At 46.7% G+C, this 9754-nt stretch overlaps 1 long non-coding RNA gene across 7 annotated transcripts; it reads right to left on the reverse strand.

Annotated features, from left to right (window-relative positions):
- Nucleotides 1–2782: 2782 nt before the first annotated feature.
- Nucleotides 2783–6659, reverse strand: LOC123136763 (uncharacterized). 7 transcript variants are annotated; one of them, XR_006467255.1, is made up of 5 exons: nucleotides 6094–6659; nucleotides 5534–5915; nucleotides 4669–5007; nucleotides 4251–4457; nucleotides 2783–4139 (listed from the first exon to the last, which is right to left on the reverse strand). It is a non-coding gene; the product is annotated as an uncharacterized lncRNA (long non-coding RNA). The 7 variants fall into 7 exon arrangements; XR_006467254.1 differs by having other exon boundaries at nucleotides 6077–6659; XR_006467253.1 differs by having other exon boundaries at nucleotides 2783–3198; nucleotides 4055–4139; nucleotides 5534–6659.
- Nucleotides 6660–9754: the final 3095 nt, after the last annotated feature.

The following is a 9754-nucleotide window of genomic DNA, read 5'->3' on the forward strand; positions in this document are numbered from 1 at the left end:
GAAGGAAACTATGACAATTTACCCCACTCCTCTCCACATTTGCAGATAAGGCCTTCCCTCGTTCATCCTTTTCTCCCACAAGATCTTGATCTTCCATGCAACGCATGGGCATCTTGCTAGTACTCCTACAATATACTATATTATTGTGAAAGTTCATATACACCGGCCGAGATTAATGCAAACACGGCAGATTTTCATTACATTTCAAACTTTTATTAGACAGAAAAATAAAAGAAACCTGGCCCTAAACCTATTCTACGTCGGCGACCGACGTCCTCCATCTGTGATCTCTATGTACGGGGGCGGGGTTCAAGACCCGTGAAGTGAAGGTGCGGTCTCCGGCAAGGAAGAGTAGAACACGGGATACGAACCGACCAGTTGGCACACCATGCCCTGCCGCCTCCCATGCCCTACTCATCCTCAGAGGAGTCCCCGACCTCGGTGGTGCCGGACGTTGGACGGCGGCAAGTAGGACACGTGGTTGACAATGCTCCCGTCGTCGGCCGCCAGCGTGGCCACCGCTTGTGCGGTCGCGTCCGTGTCCGGCTATGCCGCTATTGCATCGCGAGAGGCGACTTGAGCGAGGGCGGCGACCTCGAGCTTCATCCCCGAAGACAAGCTCTCTCGAAGAACGTCCGTGCTTGCGGTCATGGCGGATGTGGTGCCAGGTAGGAGGATGATGCACTATGTGTGGAGGTTAGCTGGGCGTTGCCACTTTAAGTAGCACATTCCGGTGAGGCCAAGCATCCGGGTGCGTCATTAAGTCGCCGGAGTTGGTCATAGCATCCGCAAATCATATATAAAGGGTATTCAATGTTCGTTTCGTTTTTGAACGTATAATATACTCCCTCCTATCCTTTCTAGTTTACATATAAGTTTTATGTGTAGTCAAAGTATCTCTACTTTGATCAAAAAAGTATCAACATTTAACAACACCCAATCAATATTGTTAGATTCGTATGTACTCCTAGATTTGTTTTCAACCACGTGAATGTGCTTGTTCTCGCGCATGCTCTTCCTACTAGGATTTCTCCACGTATAGCCAGTCCAATAGTACTAGTGGAGTACTGACAACATCTGTACTAGAGTATGCAGTGCTCATAGTAGTAATCCCTCCTTCCATTTATATAGGGCCTATGTGGAGGAGGGAGATGTGAAAAAGTACGGGGAGTGACCTCTCATGCAAGAGCCTAGCTATATACGCATCCCTAGTTAAACTAGTAGAACGCCCGTGCGTTGCTACGGGCTACAATGCATATAAATAAATTAAAAAATTATGAAGATCGTCTTTAAGGTCAAAACTCATCTCTTCATCATACGTCCAGGCGTGTTCAGATATCAAAAGGGCGCCCAGCAGGCTCCCAAAATTCAACCGTCTAGATAGTCCATGCTCCCGTAAATCTAGACCATATGTGGAGGACAAATATAGTTGTCCAAAGACTATCTACATTGTCATCTCCAACATGTGGGCCAAACATAAACCCTCCCCCACCCTCCCCCGACGTAACCTTCATTTTTCCTGTCGGACACTCCCCTTCCTGCTCGATTTCCCGTTGTAACGGAACATTTCTCGCTAGAAGCCTCTCCTTTAGAACTGGATAATGTCCACCTCGCATTCACCCTGGCTCCCTCTCTCCTGTCCACCTCACATTCACCCTGGCTCCCTCTCTCCTTCACACCGTACTTTCCCACAAACATTGGAGTCCCTCACCAATCGTCCACCTCGATCCCCTCCGCATGTGTTCATGTCGATACGCCGTAGCAATCCCGCAATCAGGGGGGACCCCAAAAAATAGCTAAAAAGCATATATGATGTCTCCTGAGCCATTGCCACGTTGTAAAATATAGTTGAATGTTGTGCATTACCACCAATTGCAGCAAGCACCACTAATGTTGTAGCGACCCACTTCTAATGTCGTTGTTTATATGAATATATTGTAAGCAAAAAAAAGTTACATACCTTTAAAAACATAAAGGAGATAACCATAATGTTCTAGCTGAGGGTTGTATAAGGGATCCTAGAGCAGCCCTAAATTACAATGTTCCATTTGAAAAAAAAATACATAACTATCTGATCAGACTATTGCCAGGAAATTAATCATTTGCAAGATGAGAATTAGCGCAGAGAGTAACAGATGTATGGATGTTTTTGTCGAGATTCAGCTTAAATACAAGTGAGAAGAAATATCATCAAAACACATACTGATCTTCATTGTAATTTCACATGTTATTCCATGGAGCCTATAAACAAAAGAAGAGGTCTGCAAAATAGCAGGAACCACAAAATGCACAACTATATCACATCTCACAGGCGAGCATGGGCTGGAACTAAGCAACATAGCAGAAAAAGCTTTGACAATCCATGTGCTAAACTAATCAGAAGACATGCTAGCATATTATCTGCAGAAGTGGCTGTGGCATGTTGTATGAACAATCTGATAGCAGATCACCTGTAGTGCAATTAACGAACATTTATAGTTATTCCATTGCTTGATTGGCTCACCAGCGAAAGCAACAATCTGCTCCCAGATCATATGAGCAAGTTATTTAATATATCATGATAGAAGATCTAATAAAGTTGTGAATTCCTCAACAACCAAGGCTCCTTCTTATGCTACAACAGGACTCACATATATTCAGTACCCACATTAGACAAAGAATTCAAGCACCTATTGGTCAAGAAGTAAGGATGCTACATTTATATTAATTCAACAAATCCAAAAGTTGAATTTCACATGTTATTCTGCTAAAGATCAACTTGCTCCGTGTAACTTATGAAGTGTAGACAAAGCTTGCAGTAGTGATTAATTCCATACCCGAGACATCCGAAAAGCATATGTTTGGGTTCTATGCATTGGAAATAGAATGTGTGGGGACATCTAGAACAATTTGTATGTTGTTTGGAAGTAGTCCTGCATATTACAGAAGAGCCTCATGCTAATGCAACTATAGTAAGAAAACAAAGTCCTGGAGGCATGACACAAGAAAACGTAAAGCATAGAAACAAATTACAGCACAGTGAAGAGACCAAGAGATTTTCCATGATTCTAAAAAAGTGTTGAGGGGCGACAGATGGCGTCGACTTCGGCAGCCAGCAATCCCAAGGTGTAGCATGGTGGAGTAGGCGATGATGTGCAGCCTCGGCCAGCGTAGGGCAGCGGCCGATCGTAGTAGCAGCAGGCGGAGCTCTTGCCTTACCTGTAAAAGAAATCGACATCATATTGAGATCTAAACTGCACAACACTAATATATGCGAGCCTGTGAAAAATAAGTGCAAACAGAAGTATCAAGAACTTTGAAGTTTGCTGCAAGAAAATTGATAACATTAAATGGAAGTTTCCCTAGCAGGCTAAAAATGTGTTAAGTTCTGGAGTGTTAATATCGAATGTAAAAGGTCCAATAATATACACACTTGGCCACTGGCACACCAAGAAACATTGTCATTAGCTAAAACCCGAAAAGATAAACATCATAGGGAAAAGGGGATTTTTAATATCCTACTATTGGAAATATGATGAACATTCATGCAATCCTCCAAAAACCGATTGACACCAAATTTTGAACGGATGCATATTTGACACCTTCGTTCCATTATGTTGGCAAAAAAATGGCACAGTGGGAAAAATTGATCAGGCTAAGGCAGAAGGATGCAGAGGCTGCTAATGGGTTCAGAAAAAAATATCCTCACTGAGGATCTTGCATAATTTTGCATACATAACTGGATTATCTCTATATACTATTAAAGGCGATAAAAAATTGTTTCTATGACAACAAATTCAAATCTAGCTTGAGAGGATAGAGCACAAACCAGTGAAAACCAAGATTAAGAACACAAATACTAAGAAAGTGAACTAAAGCATGAGTAGGTAGTTGATGCCCTGCTCGGCTTGTTCTATCTATTCACGCAAGAAATTATGAACATAGAAAAATTAAATTAGACCCACAAAGTAAATTTGTTTTACTTAGCTTTCAAAAAAATGTTATACTTCCCTTGATCTTAAGTACCCAGTTTTACGACGACCATCTCCTGTAAAATTCTGTGCTCCAAGCTCACCATGACATGGTCCAATTAACGCTCCTTATTGTCCTTATTCTGTTTCTTATCTGGCAAACCACCTCATCTCCCAACTGACCAATATCTGCAAACAATAGGCAGAACAAATTATCACCTCATGATATAGGCAGAAGAAAACACAGAACTTGGTCCTAGTCGATGAAGATGCTAGATATTTGCACAAGTGCCCACGTACCTTGGTGTAGAGTGGACATTGTCATACTTGAAGTGTTGTGTTGGATGGCATGCTTGCAGCTATCCATGCAGCTCTGGCCACTGCTTGCGCCACGCTCGCCGACGCTGCTCTACCACTGCCGCAAGCACCAGCCACATGCTCCGCTGCGAGCAGCCAACCAAGATGTCATATCTTTGCACAAGTGCTGCACTCAGTTGTGCAGTTCATCTTGTAAATTAAACACATATAAATTATCACTCAACAACATATGGGCAAAATACATTAGTTCGTATACTTGCAATGAAGATTCTGAATTTTGAAACTATCTTGCCACTACACACTCACGGCTGGGGAAAAAGAGAGTACCCATGAAAACTTTTAGTTCAAACCCATGATAGCAAAGAAACACCATGAAAGATAAAATAGGTTTATTATTTACCAGTTCAGCGCACGGCCATTTGTCTGAACAAAAACAAAATTTGGCTTCAGGCCATTGTCGACCATGGTCATGTGGATGCTCTAAATCCCTTATATCACCAAAACAGAGATATTAGCACCATTCTCGGCGACCTTCCTTTCTTGCTTCGTCACCCCCTCATGGGTTATGAGTTATGACGACCATGATTCCGGCCGTGCGTCTGAGCACCTGTGGTCTGTACATCGACGACCTGCCCTTTTCTCATTTTCTTGTCCCCGAAGAGTTCGATCGATCAGAAACTTGGAAGGGCGAGAGTAGCCATGTTCCTGCCCTGTGTGTGTTTTCTTTGCCCGAAAGTTCCTGTTTCAGTCAGAGAGGTAGAACTCTGTGTCAGCAGTTGTCTTGTCACTGAACTTTTAAATGACCGGCAATAAAGGTTGCTGCCTAATTTTAGAATGTCAAGTGTAAGTTTTCCACGTGTAGGTGTAGCAGCTAACAGGTTTGAACCAAATTGAATAAGAGAGTCAAAATGGAATCCTTTCTGACCTCACAATGCCTATGTATTTCAAGTAGCCATCATTTAAACACCAGACACATTGTCCATGCAAAAAGAGGTGAAAAAAATCAAATCTGAACTGAACTTGACAGAATTCAGAAGTTGTATAGCTGACAATGGACCATCATATACAACAAGATCTAGTAAGCAATGCAAGAGCACACACGTACAAAGGGGTGAACATGCCTGATTGGTACTTTAATTTAACACATCGAATCATTGAGTTAGCTAGGTCTAGTTACACATACAGAGTTTAACATCAAGTTGCTGAGTTAGCAATGTTTAGCACGAAGTTAGGCATGTGACCTTCATGGGAAGAACTGGACATACCAATTCATTTGCGAGGCCAGGCCAGACCAACCTGCTTCTTTCCCCCTCTGCGCTAGCTCCAAGATGCATGTCTCGTCCTGGTCGATTAACCGCGACCTCGACCACTTCGATCCGCCGATGCTCGGCACCGCTACCAAGACCCACCAATTAGTCCCTGCTTGTGTCCATGGTGAAGATGAAGTCGCAGAATGCAGATATTGGCCAACCCACCGACCACACACACATGTGTTGGCGCGGCGCCCCGGGCGTGGCCTGACTGGTGCAGCGCACTGAACCTTCCTCGCGCGGTTCCTACACCTGCCAAGGTCAGCAACGTGTGCCTGCACTTCCTCGGCCTCTGCTTGTTCCTGCGCCTCGCTGTAAACATCATCAGGTGTGTAACCTGCATACAGAAGAAAGATTGATATGTGCATGTAAAACTGAGAACCAGCAAGTCTGATTCAAACACAAAAGAACAAGGGCAAGCTTATGCTATCCTGCTGAGCCACGACCGGCACTACCCCTCGCCGTTTCAGGAGGAACAGGAGAGCACGAGCAGACCACCTCGGGATGAAGACCACCTTGTCAGCCACGCATGGAGTCGAGGAAGGCCGAGCCTAGAATTGTGGGGGGGTCGCGACGACGTCAGCAATGTCGCCACACCGAAGATGGGGGTTGCTAGACGAGAGACGAGAGGGGGATAACCCGATAAGAAACCAGGGGATCGGATCGTGGGCATCTTCCGGATCAGATCGTGGGTGGTATGAAGGAGGATACGGATTCAGGGGATGAGAGGGATGGGGTGGGGATCATGAGAGCTTATCCATGTCTTGGGGCGGCCATCCATGCCGAGCGGCGGCAGCGAGGTGCCATCGTGGTGGTGACGGGCGACGTATTCGAGGCGCCGGCAGCGCCGGCGTTCTCGTGATCCACGTCGGCCGCATCTGCCCGGATAGGCAGATCAGCGACGGCGGCTGCGCTGCCCGGATCGGCAGATCGGCTGCGGCGGCTGCGCTGCCCGGATTGGCAGATCGGCGGCGGCGGCGTATCCACGGGGGAGGGGGAGGAACGGATCGGGACCTCGTTCGGGGGAGGAGCGCTGTGTCTCGAGGGGATCGATGGAAGTTGTTTTTTTGCCGGTGTTTTTCTTTTGGCTGCGTGCGTGGGTGGGGTGGGGAGGGGACGAAAAAAAACCCAGCGAAAGTGGTGGGACGATAAAGAACCAACGAAAGTGGTGGGACGATAAAAAAACCAGCGAAAAAAACCGGAAGACTATTCACCAACTGCTATATTAGGAGTAGAGATACAATAAATATGAAGAAAGAGACAGAGAGGAGATGGAAAAAGTACTAATACAATAGCCAACCTTATATTTTTTTTTGCGGGAAATAGCCAACCTTATAGCCCACACTACTGTATTAGTGCATATAATAGATGATGGCTATAGATGACATGGCAGTCCCTCATAGACATCGACTGTCTATATTATTAACCATGCTCTAATGCGTTTTTCAAAACCGCATTTGACTATTGACAGGATTAATAGTACATGAGATGTATAATGTGAAAATTATATCACTGGAAGCTCCTTTCACATACGAATTTGACCGTATGCTTTGTGTAAGTTGCATGTCATATATTATTACTCTAACATTTGGTCAAAGTTAGCCTTGAAAAACGCATTAGGCCCTATATAGTAAATGGAAGGAGGGAGTAGTAGTGGAAGTGGATCCTCCGACGTAGGTATCCCTGCCTTACCCTCCCTTTCAGTCACTTACTGGCGGACCCATGCTTGCTAGGCCCCGTATGTCAGCTACTCAATGGGTTGGGCTCATCAGGGGATCCTCATCTGTAGTATACTCCCTCTATTTTTATTTACTCCGCATAAAACGGAGGGAATGGTAGTATAAATGACGCGGGCGGGGGAGGGAGAGGGACGTCGGTTAGCTCTCAATTGCGGTCCCACAAGCGAGCAAAAACGCAAGACGAATCGCACTCCATTCGGTGAGCGACATGGAGGGTCCAGCATGCCGGGCTGCAACGCGAACGCGACAAGAGTGATGTACAGTCAAAACCGATTGACCGGTCGTCACGGGAACCACTATTCATACGAGAACCTTCGCTGCTCGGCCTACGCCAGCCACTGCCCTAAAACCACATCTAACCTCCAGCCCATTCCCCCACCTTTCGATCCCCTAGTCCGCATCAAGCGTCCCCTAGTTTGCCGGAAAGCCATGATTCGCCGCAAGATCACTTACTACAAGATGCTGACGCCGGAGCGCTGCGCGGAAATCGCGGCGGCGGTCGGTGTCGGCGTCAAAACTGGCGGATCTCGGGTAGGGGTTCCCGAACTATGCGTCTAAGGCTAATGGTAACAGGAGGCGGGGGGACACAATGTTTACCCAGGTTCAGGCCCTCTCTATGGAGGTAATACCCTACTTCCTGCTTGATTGATCTTGATGATATGAATATTACAAGAGTTGATCTACCACGAGATCGTAGAGGCTAACCCTAGAAGCTAGCCTATGATTATGATTGTTGTTGTCCTACGGACTAAACCCTCCGGTTTATATAGACATTGGAGGGGGCTAGGGTTACACAGAGTCGGTTACAGAGAAGGAAATCTATATATCTGAATTGCCAAGCTTGCCTTCCATGCAAAGGAGAGTCCCACCCGGACACGAGACGAAGTCTTCAATCTTGTATCTTCATAATCCAACAGTCCGGCTTAAGCATATAGTCCGGTTGTCTGAGGACCCCCTAATCCAGGACTCCCTCAGTAGCCCTTGAACCAGGCTTCAATGACGATGAGTCCAGCGCGCAGATTGTCTTCGGCATTGCAAGACGGGTTCCTTCTCCGAATACTCCAAATAAGATCTTGAACACAAGGATCGTGTCCGGATCTGCAAAACAAATTCCACATACCACCGTAGAGAGCACAATATTCCACAAGTCTAATCTGCTCACAACTTTCCCATAGCGTGACATCACGCCGCGGCCCGGTCATTATTTGAACCGTTTTCTCAACCTGCTACTGCACATCTTGCGAGGCGGTTTTATTGGCACGTCTTGTCAAAGCAGAGATCATGTCCCCTTATCACGGGATTCTCATCAATATGGGTGTGGGTAACCCAACCGCGCCACTAACACGACGCTTGGGGAATAAGAGAGTTTACAAGGCAAGTGGGGAGGCGCATGATCCCTGCTGCCTTCATAAGGAGATAAGGATTCCCCTTTTTCACCCACACCTTTCTCTTCCTTTGCTCATCCATTCTCTCTCGCTCGAGCTCCAGCGCCCAAGTGTTCGCCTTCTCCGCCCACAAAGGCCCTCTGAAAATGTCCAGATCTGGAGCAGGAGGCAAGTGGATGGCCTCTACCGTCCAGGAGAAGGATATCAAGAAACTTCGGGAGGCCGGGTATATGGCCAAGAAGATCGGCCACGCCTTCCGACGGCGGGATAGATTGTCCCTACTCCGGAACCCCACGAGAGAGTTGTATTCCTCCCTCACTTTGTCCGCGGGCTAGGGTTTCCCCTCCACCCGTTTGTTCGCGGTATTATGTATTACTATGGGATCGACTTTCATGATCTATCACCCAATTCCTTCCTCAACATCTTGAGATTCATCGCCGTATGCGAGGCCTTCCTCTGCATCTCTCCACACTTCGGATTATGGCCGAAGATCTTTAATGTGAAGCCCAAGGTGGTGAGTGGCGAGCACGCGGAGTGCGGAGGAGCCATGGTGAGCAAGATGCCCAACGTTACATGACCATCAGGTACCTTCAATGATTCCGTCAAAGGGTGGCAACAACAGTGGTTCTATGTCACTGAGCCACGCAGCACAAAATGGGCCGCAGCTCCCGAATTCCGATCCGGAGCTCCATTACAGCTTACGTCCTGGCCCAAGAAGGGCCTGAACTGGTCTTTGCCAGATGAGTTGTCGGTGCTCCAGACGCGCGTCAAGGGTATGGAAGACAAGAATATCAAAATGGTCAATGTAGTCCAGGTGATGTTAGTTCGCCGGATTCTCCCTTGTCAACACAGGGCTTGCAATTTATGGTAATTCGACCCGGCCAAGCACCAGACCCTATCAGGGCTTTTCGACTCATTGCACAAAGACATCTGGAAGGTTCTCTTTAAGTCCGACAAATCGTGGCCGGATTCAGCCGAGGACCGCGGGTACCAACTGTCCCGACCCGAGAGTTCGGTAAGTTTTCGTATGTTGGCAAGTCATACGCTTTATC

Source organism: Triticum aestivum, chromosome 6B (assembly GCF_018294505.1).
Source record: "Triticum aestivum cultivar Chinese Spring chromosome 6B, IWGSC CS RefSeq v2.1, whole genome shotgun sequence".
Taxonomy (NCBI): domain Eukaryota; kingdom Viridiplantae; phylum Streptophyta; class Magnoliopsida; order Poales; family Poaceae; genus Triticum; species Triticum aestivum.